This window comes from Mauremys mutica, chromosome 23 (genome assembly GCF_020497125.1).
Source record: "Mauremys mutica isolate MM-2020 ecotype Southern chromosome 23, ASM2049712v1, whole genome shotgun sequence".
Classification (NCBI taxonomy): domain Eukaryota; kingdom Metazoa; phylum Chordata; order Testudines; family Geoemydidae; genus Mauremys; species Mauremys mutica.
In genome coordinates this window covers 8580069-8593786 of record NC_059094.1, presented here as the reverse complement: position 1 = coordinate 8593786, position 13718 = coordinate 8580069, and positions in this window count along the sequence as shown.

Sequence of the window (13718 nt, the reverse complement as noted above, 5' to 3'; positions counted from 1 at the left end):
CTAACGGCCCCAGGCAGCTTGGGGCTAGAACAATACTGGGTCCAGCTCCAGTCTGTTCTCATCAGGCGATTCCTCCCTGGCACAGGGCTCCTCCTGACTCTTGTCCTGGGATGTCCCCGACCGGCCGCCCTGTCCTTCTCCGGCTTCAGGCAGGTTTTTGGCTGCTTCACTCTGAGGGTCTGCAGGCTGCAGCCCTTCTGCCTGGAGCTCCAGACACCAGCCCCCTTTACTGTCCCCTCTCTCTGCTCCCCCTCCCACCAAAAAGTGCTTCCTCCTCCTGAAACAATCAGCACTCTCCCCCCCTCCCTCAGGAAAAAGATTCAAAGGGGCCATGGTTTCTAAACCCCAAAGGGGTTACATAAGAATTGAGGCCTCTGCATCTCATTTTCTCAGTTGTCAAGTAGGGGTAACAAAACCTCTTTTACATGAGGGATTGTGTGTGTGTGTGTGTGTGTGTGTGTGTGTGTGTGTGTGTGTGTGTGTGAATACTGTCCCACAGGATTTCATGAAAACATTGCTTGCAATTTTCTTTTGGCCCATTTTGGGACCTAAGAAGTATTGTGTTGGTATTTCCTTTTTTACCAATGAGCCATTGTGGAATCCCAACGGAAACTTCAGACCTAGCCCTGGTAGGATGGGCAGCAGCCCAGCCCAGCCACCCTAGTACAGTCCTGTCCGAGACCCTAACTCAGCACTGTCTGTCAGGCTGTGGTGACGCTGCTCTTCTTCAGTGGCTAGCTTGAGCATAGCTAGTGCGTGGATGTCTGCAGGAGCTGGAAACGACACTGGCCGCTGAGCTACCCAAAGTGATGTCTGAAATGCTGAAAATCTAGTTTTTGACTCAAACCCAGGAGTGGCAGAAAACGGTCTATTTTCTGATGGCCATGAACAGTACATGATTTCCACTTAGCTAGTACATGTCTCTCTTTTCCTAGGGGTGAGTGGTAATGACAGCCGTCTATTTGCTTCAGTCTGACCACACGTTCCTGAGCGACTCGGGTTATTCTGTCTCAGCTCTAGGGTGACCAGATGTCCCAATTTTATAGGGACAGTGTAGATTTTTGGGTCTCTTTCTTATAGGGTCCTATTACCTCCACCCCCTGTCTTGATTTTTCACACTTGCTGTCTGGTCACCCGACTCAGCTCCCCACTCATTTCTCAGTCTCCTGCTGTTTTCAGAATTCCCAGTGGGCAATGACTTCCTTCCTGCTACGTAATCTCTTCTCTGCGGGTCTGAGCAAAGGCTGCTAAGCTTCTCGGAAACATGTTCAGAGCAGCAAAAGGGACTCAGAAGTTCTGGGCTGGCTCTTTATCTGTTCTTGCTCACTAATAACTGGCTATGAAGCAGTGATTTGTTTCAGACGCCTGGCTGGAGAGATACCAAACTGCTCCTTTTTTTTTCCCATTCATGTGCCATTTTTAAATGCTATAAAGTGAAAACCTGCAGGGTGGGGGGAACCCCACAAACAAATCAGAAACAGCCAGCCAAGGAGTAAATTAAAATTCTTCCAAACATCACCAGGGTCTGCAGAAGCTTGTTCAGAATATGGGCAGGTGAGGCACAGAGAGGCAAAAGCTGCCATGGAACTTGAAACTCAGGGCAAGTCCCATAGGCACCAACTCCGTGGGTGCTCCAGGGCTGGGGCACCCATGGGGGGGAAAAATGATGGGTGCTTAGCACCCACCGGCAGTCCCCACCCCAGTGTCTCCCACCTACCGACAGGCCCTGCAGGTCAGCGCCTCCCCCTCCTTCCCTGCGCCTCCCGCCCGCCTCGACCAGCTGTTTCACGGTGTACAGGAGGCTGCGGAGGGGGGAGGAGCAAGGATCTGGTGTGCTTGGCGGAGGGGGCAGAATTGGGCCGGAAGAGGCGGGAATGGGGGCTTGGGGGAAGGGGTGGAGTAGGGGCGGGGCCTGGGACAGAGGCACTTTGGAAAGTCGGCTCCTGTGATTTGTCTACATGACAATTGCTCCATCGGCACAGCTGTACCCATGTTGCTGTGCCATGGCAGTGCAGATGCTCTGTGCTGACAGGAGAGAGCTCTCCCCATTGGCATAATTACTCCACCTCCCCGAGGGGTGGTAGCTATGTCGGCTGGAGAGCTTCTCCAGCTGACCAAGCGCTGTTCACACCAGTGTTTAGATGGGTATCACTTACATCGCTCTGAGGGGCGGCTTTTCCACACCCTGAGTGACCTAAAGTCACTCCGACGTAAGTGCTACTGTGTACAAGCGCTAAGTGACCCTCTCTGTCGCTAGGGGTGTGGCGAAGCTGGGACTGGAGGTGTAATTTCCATACCTGCACCAGCTCCGCCATGCTAAAACAGAAGCGGAGCCCAGGTACTTAGTGATTCAGGGTGTCTAAGAATGCGTCAGAATGCAGCCACCAACTCTTGCTGGTGGCTGCTCTGGCATTTTTTCCTAAAATACTTAATTAACTGTAGGAAAACACAATGCTTTGGACATGCAAGCTTATTGGAATTGATTTATGTAGTAGGAAGGTGGTAGGAAGTAGCATTCAGGGCACCTGGACTTTGCTCCTGTTCTGCTGCTCAGAGTGTGTCACGGAGCGGGAGCCCCTCACTCTGCCGGGGAGCTGCCAAGCCCTGCAGTAACCCAGAGCCCTCTAGCTACTGCAGTAGCTACAGCAACTGTGAACAGTGAGTGCGGCCCCAGGCCGTGGAAGAGTCGTCCCGTCTCTCTGTCCCTGCCTCCTGCGGCCCTTCAGCGGGATCCCGCTCCAGGGATGGCGGGTTGGAAACTTTCCGTCAGGGCCGCCCGGGGGGGCAAGAGGGGCAATTTGCCCCCGGGCCCTGGGGCCCCCACGATAGTTTTTCGGGGCCTCTGGAGCAGGGTCCTTCACTCGCTCCAGGGCGGCCAGAAAACTCTTGCGGGGCCGGGCCCAGGAGCTTCTTCCGCTTCCGGTCTTCGCCGGCCGGGGGAGGCGGGGGTGTCCTTCCGCTCCGGGACCCGCCGCCAAAGTCCCCCGAAGACCCGCGGTGGGGGCCCCCCGCCGCTGAATTACTGCCGAAGTGGGGGCCCCCCGCTGCCGAAGACCCCAGGCCCCCGGAATCTTCTGAGCGGCCCTGCTCTCCATCCCAGACTCCTTGTGCCCTGTCTGAGCGGGAGTCAGGGAGTGCCCTGGCAGCTGCCCCTACGGACGAGTTGCCTCCAGTGCTGGACACTCCGCCCCTGTGTGTCTCCAGAGGCGGTGCCTGGAGTCCCCGAGGAGGCTGCGTGATGCAGGGCGCCGGTCCCTGCTAGCAGTGCCAGTGTAAACACCAAGGTGGTGCATCTCGCTGCCCTTGGTAACAGCTATTCAGGCACAACAGCTGCACTGCAGGGGAGGGGCTGCTGATCCCGTTTCCCCACCCACCCCCAATCTCCATCCATGCTTTGGAAGCTGCTGTGGTTGCAAAAAAAATCCACTGGTGGCCTCATGCCTCTCCCAGAGCTTCTGCCTCCATATCTATGCTTCTATTTTTACCTGCTCTAGCTCTGATCAAGGAGCATGCTATGTCTCCTCAAGCTGGAAATACACTTCCAGCTCGAAGTGTGTCAACTCACCCATAAACTCACAAACTCGTTGCAGAACCTGGGACATTAATTCCTGCTTCAAAAGTTTGTAAGTGAGCTTGGGCTGGGTTTCAAATCCTAGGCCCTGATCCTAAGGAAGCTTGGGCCCAAATTCCAAATGAGTTTACTCTAGTTCCAGGCAATCTTGAGCCCAACTTTCAAGCAAACCTAGGCCACAGATCTTAAGCAAGCCTGGGCCCCATTTCCTTTGCTAGCTTGAACCCCAGCTTCTAAGTCACACGCTGAACTACAACTCCTATACGAGGTAAATGAAGTGCTGTACTAACCACACCTCTGATGGTCCATGACAGAAGCTGTGAGCCACGGGCCAACAGTTGGGTCTGAACTTCTGACCTATCCACTGCTAGTTGCCTGGGGACGTATAAAGTGAATCACTCCCAATTCACTGGCTTTCTGCTTCTCCCAGGTACTCCAAAGTGCATTCTCTCTATTACTCTATTTTTTTTTAATTGTGCTGAGCTATTCTAATCCAAATTTCTCTTTCCCCTTCCCCTTGGTGGTAGAGGTAAAGTTAAGGTCAAGCTATTTTGAAAACAATAAAAATCTTATTAAACTTGTCAAAAACAGTGGGAGCTTTACCCTGGTGTTTAGCTAAATTTCCCTTGGAAATGTCACTTGCCCATCCAGGCACAGAATCAGAAGGTCTCTGTATAAATTATGTATGCAACTTCCTGATAATTATGTACCCTAAGGAATATCGTATTCACAGAGACGAGGGCTGGAGGGCTGGGAGGAAGGAGAGTTTGGAGAGATAACAGCCTGATTCACTGAAAAGAAAGCTCTTAAATTGCATGTAATTCAAGGTGATGTTTTTTTTTTCTGCATCAGACTCAGCTTGCTATTATGTCCCCCGCTGCACAGAACATTTAATGTGAAACTTGGCCATAAATTGCATATCAGGTGAATTATCATAGTTACCGAGTCATTCACTAGGAAAACCATGTAACTGTCTGTGTGGGTGGAGGAGGAAGTGGGTGGGAGAGAGGGCCAGGTGAAGGAGGATTCAGGGAAATTTCATCATTTGAGCCTGATGGGGGAAAAACACACTTTTATTTTTATGGGAAAATCAGTACCAATCACGGCACCTGTCCATGCTACCAGTGACTGAACCACCAGTTACAGAAGTGGCGATGCTGTGGGGTCCTGGCATCTTGTGCTGTGAGTCCATTATGATTTACATGCTAAAAAGTGGGCTGTATTGAACATCCGAGTGCTGCAGAATTGGGGATCCAGTCGGGGGCCACTCTTGTCTCTGAGTCACTTCTGAGTGTCATGTCTCAGCATGTTCTGTAAGAAATGATGTTTGTGATCCAGCAGAGTATGCCTTTCTACCTGAGTCCAAATGGCTCCAATGCTTCAGCGTGGTGGTAAGTTAGAGGATGAGGTGTCAGTCTTCAGGTAGCATGTGAAATGTTGCACTTCCTGGCTGGCCATTAGAGAGACTCTGATACTGTTTGTGAAAGTCGGGACTGCATGGAAAACCCTCATTTGAAGAGATTGAAAAGGTCAGGATTGTTTACCTCACAAAGGAGACAAATAAGAGAGGACATGAGATTAAAAAATGAATAGTCTAGAGAAGATAAATTGGGGAATGCTCTTTTCCTTGTCTCATAACTCAAGAACAGAGCACACATTCCATGAAACTGAAAGATGGCAAAATCAAAATCAACGGAAGGAAATACTTTATTCACACAACGTGGAGAGTGACTTTAGAACTCGTTGTCACATGATTCCATGGAGACTAAAACAGAGCAAGATTCAAGGAAGGATTAGACATGTATTTGGAGAACAAGAATATCCAGAATTATAATAGTGAATGCTAACAGAAAAATTGGCTCAAACCTGATACTTTACATCTCTTTCAATCTCAATTAGGAACAAGGATTAGGGTGACCAGATGTCCTGATTTTTATAGGGACAGTCCTGATTTTGGGGGCTTTTTCTTATATATGCACCTACTACCCCACCCCCACCCCCTGTCCTAATATTTTTACACTTGCTATCTGGTCACCCTAACAAGGATGCTGGGAAGCAGAGTAGCCCACATCTGCCTACTGGTGGGTTTCTTGCACCTTTTCTGAAGCATCTATGTGGACTGATGTCAGAGAGTGAATACTGGGTTAGATGGACTGTGGGTCTGATCCAGGCTGGCCACTTCTTTGTTCCTAGGCATGAGCACGGATGTTCTGCACATATTCCAGTTTGATTTTTAGATACAGAAATTATCCTTTGCAGTTTCAATTGCAGATGATGATGATGACGATGATCCTTTCAGAGGAGAGGTGCTATTTATGAGATGTTGATACATCAAGAAGCAGCATGGTCCAAGATCGGTGGTCTGGGAGTCAACACAGCTATGTGCAGAGTGTCTAGCAGAATGGGACCCTGGTCTCACTTGGAGGCCCTAGGTGCTTCTGTAACACCAATAATAAATGCAGTATGATTGTGCAAATGCAGCAGGCAAGCTGCTGCAGGCATGAATGCTGCCAAGGACCAACCGAGCATGAAGTCAGAATTTCCAGGAGACAATGGGCCAGATCCTCATTTGGTGTAAATTAGCATTGATTTCAATGGTGTTCCTGTGATTTACCCCAGCTGAGGATCTAGCTCAAAGTTGCTCATGGCAATTGACGCAGAGTTTTGTTTGCTTGTTTTGGTTCATCAGGCCTCCCATTAATAGGTGGCCAGCGCGCTCTAATTGCACCTGCTCCGTTAGTGAGCTTATTGAGCAGAGCAGCTTGACTACCTCGGGAGATGATGGGTAAACTGCTGGCAGAGGTCTAATGGACAATGAGCACATTTCCCATTGCTAGTTAGGCTTGACGGCAAGCTGCAGACAGTGTGACTTCTTCTGTTACTATTGGGTCTCACTTCTGATTGTTTAATCTGTAAAAGCAGCAAAGAGTCCTGTGGCACCTTATAGACTAACAGACGTTTTGGAGCATGAGCTTTCGTGGGTGAATACTCACTTCGTCGGATGCAAGTAGTGGAAATTTCCAGGGACAGGTATATATATGGAAGCAAGCTAGAGATAACGAGGTTAGTTCAGTCAGGGAGGATGAGGCCCTGTTCTAGCAGCTGAGGTGTGAGAACCAAGAGAGGAGAAACCGGTTTTGTAGTTGGGAAGCCATTCAGAGTCTTTGTTTAATCCTGAGCTGATGATGTCAAATTGTTTTTGTCTTTGTTTAATCTGGGAGCAGAAGAGGCGCTAGCCCATTGGGGGCCCAAAGCAGGAATATTCCCCCCCCCCTTGCCATGCTAAAAAGTAAATTGGGAGGGTCCCCCTTGAGCTGCTTGGGGCCCTAAGCAATTGTTTAGTCTGCATCTGTCTGGGAGGGGCAAAAAGATGGAGTGATCTTGACTGCAAATGGAGATTCAGCTGTGCCTTGATGTCAGTTGTTTCACTACTGTACTGTCCGAGTTAACTCTCATCTGTGCCTCTGCTTCACTTCCAGGCCCATAAGCCGCCTGCTCCAAGTCTGATGAGCAGAGCTATCTGTTTTGAATATCATTCTATAGATACTCTAGCGCTGGCTGAACGTTGTCTGACAGAACGTATTTCCATCAGGAAGCACCGCTTCATTGAAACGGCTTGCAAAAAAGTGATTTTTTGATGACCTTCTATGTGGGGGTGGAAATCAGAATGGAACATAGTGATTCTCTGAGAAACAACTTTTTGTTTCAATTTTTAATTTTTTCTTTTTATATGATATAAAATTTAAAAAACTCAAATTGGAATGGAATGTTTCATTTATATCAAAATGAACCATTATGAACAGCAAAATGAAGTTTTGTTTTGAGAGTTTCATTTAATGAGAAATTTCAAAATCTTTTTGGTTTTGTTCCATTTCAGAATGGATTTTTTTTTTTAAATCATGGAATTTCCAGTGAAATGGAAAATCGGATGCAGCACAGCTGTAAGACACTCCCAGTAGAGTGAAATTCACCCCCTGCAGATGGCCAGCACACGACCTGTGCATCATTTAAGGTGCACGTAAGCCCACTGGTAGGCTACGGTCAAGTATGTTGGGGCTTGGGCCAGTGCAGCTCCAGTCTCAGAATCATGGAGTTGCAATGCGGGGGAACCTGGTGGACTCCTCACTCCCCACTACAGTGGGTACAGAGGAACATCTGGCCTATACCAGGCACATGATCCCATGATGTTCTCCTAAAAGATACCTCTCTTTGAGCCAAGCTAATTGATTTTTCAATTTTGGTGGCCAAACCAGGGAACATATTTTAGGTCATTTGATCTTTCATTTGAAATGAAATGGTTTTGTCTTATTTTATTTTTTTTAATTTAATTTTCAGGTGTCTCCCCACCTCTCTTTTGTTGTTATTGATTTGTTAGTTTTATTAAATCTAGCAACATTTCTAAACGAAGCATCATTTCAAAATACAAAGCCAAAATATTTCTATTAGAAAATATGAAAACTCAGCACTTCACAGAATCTCACAGCCATAAAGGTGGACGGCACCTCAACGGGTCATCCAGTGAAGCCCTCTGCTGAGGCTGGGCCAAGAAAACCTAGACCATCCCTGACAGGTGATTGTCCAACCTGGTCTTAAAAACCTCCAGTGACGGGGATTCCACAACCTCCTTGTTCTGAATTTCTGCAGGGAAACCGCATTGGGTTTTAAAGCCAACACCGTAAGCTTTTGGCCATTACAGCTGTGTATCAAATCAACGTGTTCTTTAAAAAACTTTTTTTAATAGTTGACTCCAAACTGCATTTTTCAGTAAATAAACTATTCATCTGAAAAAATTCACCCTGCTCTGCCTGTGACCTCCCACACCACCCCTTTCATCTTCTGCCTTTGTCCGTAACCTGACTCCATGTCTTCTTCCACCCCACTACAGCTGAGACTGACAGGAGAAAGCAACATTTAACATGCAGGGCTCAGCTATCAAAACAATTCTGCGATGCTGTCCTCTGATCTTTGCATCTCCCCTATAATTATGTATCATTTTCAGTGTTGCTAAATGCCCCTCCCCCCCACACTCATCCAGCCCTTGGATTCCTCTTTCTTTTTGCTCTTCATCTCTGACAGCTATTTCCCACCCCGCTTTTTGTCAAAACAACTGCTTTGATTTGAGCCAAGTGAAATAAAAATTGACATGTGATTGACAGCAGCCCAAACAGATGCTCTGTTTGGCAGGCTGGAGCTACGGCGCCTGAGTGAGTAAATAAATACAGGCATAGGTACGGTCAATTGTACAGCAGACACCTCCTGAATAATTCAGTCTCCGAGTGGTTTGGCACATTAGAACTTGCTGACTCTCCGTCCAGTTTCTAGTCTCTGCTCATTGGCCAAGTGACTCTGCTGCTCTGTGCCTCAGTTTCCCCATTTGTAGAATGTCTCACAGTGCTGCCCTATCTCTCCGTGCTGTTCTGAGGCTTAATTAATGTTGTAAAGGACTTGGAGAGCTTCAGAAAAGTGTCATAAAAGAGCGGCAATGTATTTTATATAGCAACAGCTCACTTTTTTTTCTTATTCTTGGGCCAATTTTTCAAAGGCACTTTGTATATTCGCTCCGAAGTACTTGCAAGTGATTATTTGTGCACACAACGCCAAAATTGTGTATACAAATAGGTATTTGTTGGTGCAAATGTATATTGCACGTGTGAGGGTGAAGAAATGGGTACATTGTACATAGTATTGAGGGATCATTCATTACCTTTGCTTTCTTAGAAAATAAACTTACAGGGGAGGGAAAGAACTGCAAATTACACCGTAATTCCCAAGAATACAAGTTCTCTTTCAATATCTTAAATCAACCAAATATTTCTTTGCAAATTATGGAACCCCAAAACTCAAACAATATAATGGTACAGATCACCAGCTAAACTGGTTGAAATAATACACTTTCCATTATTGTATAATTGTCCAGTGAGTAGGTTCAGAAGCCAGTCAGCTAGAAGGGTGATGTTTGTTTTCTTCCCTGACATAGCTATAAAGCCCTAGTATATGCAGTTATCCCAATATAACAGTTTTCAGAGTAGCAGGTGTGTTAGTCTGTATCCGCAAAAAGAACAGGAGTATTTGTGGCACCTTAGATTAACAAATTTATTTCAGCATGAACTTTCGTGGGCTACAGCCCACTTCTTTGGATGCATAGAATGGAACACACAGACAGGAGATATTTATACATACAGAGAACATGAAAAGGTGGAAGTATGCATGTTCTCTGTATGTATAAATATCTCCTGTCTGTGTGTTCCAGTCTATGCATCCGAAGAAGTGAGCTGTAGCTCACAAAAGCTTATGCTGAAATAACTTTGTTAGTCTCTAAGGTGCCACAAGTACTCCTGTTCTTTTTGCCAATATAACAGTGTTTATATGGTATAGCTGATGTTGGGGTAGATGCAGTTAACACTATAAATGTATTTATACTAGCTCCCCAAACTGGCATAAGCAATACCAGTCTAAACACTTTTATACTGGCATAACTGCATCCACCCTAAGGGATTTTACCAGTATGGCTACAGAGGTTTAACTATCCTGGCAAAAACCTCCAAGCAGAGGCAAAGCTTAAGGCTGTGTCTGCTCTTCTGACTTCTGCCAATATAGGTAGGTGCTCAGGATGGGAGGAGGTGTGATCTGTGACCAACCTAGCTGCGCAGGCAGAAGTCTCCGGTGTCAGTGCAGCTATACTAGCAAAAAATGCACTTTTACTTGTTTTGCTCAGGGGTGTATGTGTCAGAAGCAGCTCTGCAGGTGAAAGTGTAGCTTTGCTGGTATACGTTGGGCCCACAATGGGAGTGCTTTGTGGGCATAATACACAGGCATTTCCATACTGGTAAAGTGCTCCTAGTGTAGACATGGCCAAAAGCTCAATTTCAAAACCGACTGAGGCTACAGCAACACACAGAACACTACAGTGACACACTGATTCCAGGGATGGGAGGGGTTCTCCCGTCGCTGTCGGCAATTCATCCCCATTGTAGTGTTTGAAAGGTAGACAAGCTCGAAGTCTGGGCTGCAGGGAGGTGCCTCCTTTGGCTTGAGGTTCTCAGCTGCAAACCCTCTCCTGGGGTTAGGTTCCTGTGCCATTTCAGCAAGAAACTGGGAAGGATTAGACCCACCCTCCTAACCATTAGCCCAGTAGGGCACTCACCAGAGATCTGGGAAACCCACCCTGCACCTGAAGGGGGTGGGTGGGAGGTGAGAGGATTTGAATAGAAATCTGATACCTTTCAGGTGAGTGAGGTGACCAGACAGCAAGTGTGGAAAAATTGGAATGGGGGTGGAGGGTAATAGGCGCCTATATAAGACACAGCTCCAAATATTGGCACTGTCCCTATAAAATCGGGACATCTGGTCACCCTACAGCCACCGGGCTGTGGGATGTTCTGATGTGTGGGGGTCCCTGCAGTCTCTCCTGTCTAAACTGTTCTGCTGTTATTAAACAATGAGACTCGTTGGGCCAGACAGAGAGAGAGAGAGGGAGCAAGCACAGGTGTGAGAATGGCGCTGTAGCCTGGTGGTTCAAGCCCTCACCTAGGTGGTGGGAGACGGAGGATGCAGTCTCCCTATTCCTATGTGTGGCAGGGTGGACTAGGACTGGAGGCCCCCTGCTGGAGGCCTTGTGGCCCTGCATCACCCTATTCCAAAATGGAGCAGCGAGAAGTCCTCCAGGCAGCCTAGAGTGGCTGCAGAAAAGTGGCCAATCAGAAAGGCTGCTGGAGCGACCAATAAGGGACCAGAAGAGCCAGATAAAAAAGGCAAGCAGCAGAGCAGAGCCTTGAGTTGCTGTGTGGAGCTTGACAAGGGAGGGCCGGGTGCCTGGCTGGCTAGACGAGCTGCAGGCCATGGACAGCTCACAGGCAGAACAGGGCCCAGGGAAGGCTGCCAAAGACCAGGTGCCTGGCTGGCTGGATAGAATAGCAGCAGGACCATGAAAACATCAATGTGGGCAGGCTGAGCCCAGGGGACTGAGCCTAGGACCTAGTCAGACCAGGCAAGGGTGCCGAGATGAAGCCCAGGGAGGGCTGTTGAAAAGTACCCCAGCTGAGGCTACTGAGATGGGGCCCTGGCTGGGTGGTTGAAGAAGGCAGTGTTTTGGGAAAGAAGCCTTAGTGCTACACCCCCATACCAGGGCTGAGAAAAAACTTGGACTGTACCCCCAAAGTGGGGACAGTGTGTGCGGCTTGGCCAGAGGGCTGAGTTGCCAAAGACCAGCTGAGAGAATCAGCAGCCAGGGGGCGCTCGCAAGAGGAAGGTGCCACCCTGATGTAAGACCAAAAAATAAAAGCGGGATCACACCTAACTGAGAGAAGGGGGGCCATCCATGAGAGGTGGGTGCCTCCCCGTGAAAAGAAGTATGTTTGCCGACACTATCAGCCAGAGAAAAGGAGGCACACACGAGAGATGGGTGTTCACCCTGTTGCACTATGACTTTCAAAAATTATTTATCCACAGTGTAACAGCTTCAACAGGAGAGACTGAGGAAGCCCTCCATCTGGGACATTCCCCAGGGTACAATCTGGAGTGATGGACAGCTGTGTCCCCTCAACTCTCGAACCTGGGGTGCCTTTTAGACGGCTTTGCTGTGAGAATAGCCACTGGTCTGCCCACACACAGCCTCTAGCATGCAAAATCAGTCCCAGCTGCATTATGAGTTTTCCTAGCCAGCCACTCCTGAATTCCTAATCCCAGACCTGTCCCCAGAAATATGCGTCTTGTACTGCTCAGCTCTTTCCTTCTGGACAATACAAGCTCATAGCAAGTCTGTCACTTCAGAAACAGAAAATGATATGCACAAACCTTATCTCAAATGGAGGTTTGCAAACACTTCAATCCAAACACACTGGTAAAACAATAAAACAGGTTTATTAATTACAGAAAGATAGCTTTTAAGTGATTACAGGTAATGAGGCATAAAAGTCAGAATCGGTTATGAAGAAATAAAAGGTAAACGTAAACTAATTGCTAACTTAACAAGCTAAGTGAATTTAAAGCAAAGGGTTTTTCTCACCATAGGCCTCTGAGCAGTCCAGCTGGATTCCTTCAGCCAGGCCCACTCCCCCAGTTCACCAATGCTATCTTTGTCTTTCAAATGTTGTTGATGCTGTGAGCAGAGATCAGGGGAGAGAGGTGATTTGGGGCCTCTGTTCCTCAGTTTTATATATTTTCCTTCTCTTTGAGAATCATCTGCAGCTGGGGTACAGGTGACAGCAAGTCTGTTCCTTTGCCAAGATGTAAATTTTCACTCACACCCTTCTTCCTGCTAAAGAATGGCTGCTTAACCAGGTGATAGTTCATTTGGTTATGTTGACACCTGGCTGAAGTGTTGGCTAGCCTTTTGTCTCTGGGGAACTGGTCAGAAGCTGTTTACCCAGACTTGGAACATGCCTTGTACAGCAGAATTGCATAACTTTACATACAATGTTGCCACACACATTTCACCAGGACAATAATGTTCAGCAGATTATGAGTTTTCAAATGATACCTCACAGGCTGTACTTTGTACAAAATTTATCATAGACTTGTAAAAAGGGTGAATATAAGAATAGACACTGTTACACCAGCACATTATCCCATAGTCCAGTGGCTAGCACACTCATTTAGGAGATGACAAAGCACAGTTCAAAGTCCTTCTCCCCCTCAGATGGAGAGGGGACTCGAATTATGGGCCTTCCTGGTGAGCACCTTAATAACGAGGCTAAAAGTTATGTGGGAGGGTCTCCTCCTTCCCCTGCTGGTGTTTTGTGTAAGCTTCTCTATAAGGGCCAGATCAGGTAGGTGAGCTCTGAGCATGCTTACTGGTTGGGTGCTGCAGTCGAGTGGATGAAGGCCATTCTTGTTTGTGCATCGTCCTGGGGCTTAGGCATCTGGACACCTAGCATGGGGCTGCAGTGTTCGTGCCCAAAGGCAGAAACGTGGGCACCTGGAGAACTTTTACTGCATAAAGGTAGGAGCCAAGTGACTTTAAGCACCTCCAGAGTTTGGGTACAGCTGAGCAGGGCCTTTGTGAAAGCCAGTGGGCCTGATTCTGGGATTTAGGTCGACAAAGTGGCAGTTACACATGTAACTCCTTTGGCAAATCTAACGCCAGGTTTCTAAGTGCCTGAGCCACTTCTAAAAATGGCATTTAGGCTCCCAATTAGGTGCTTTTGAC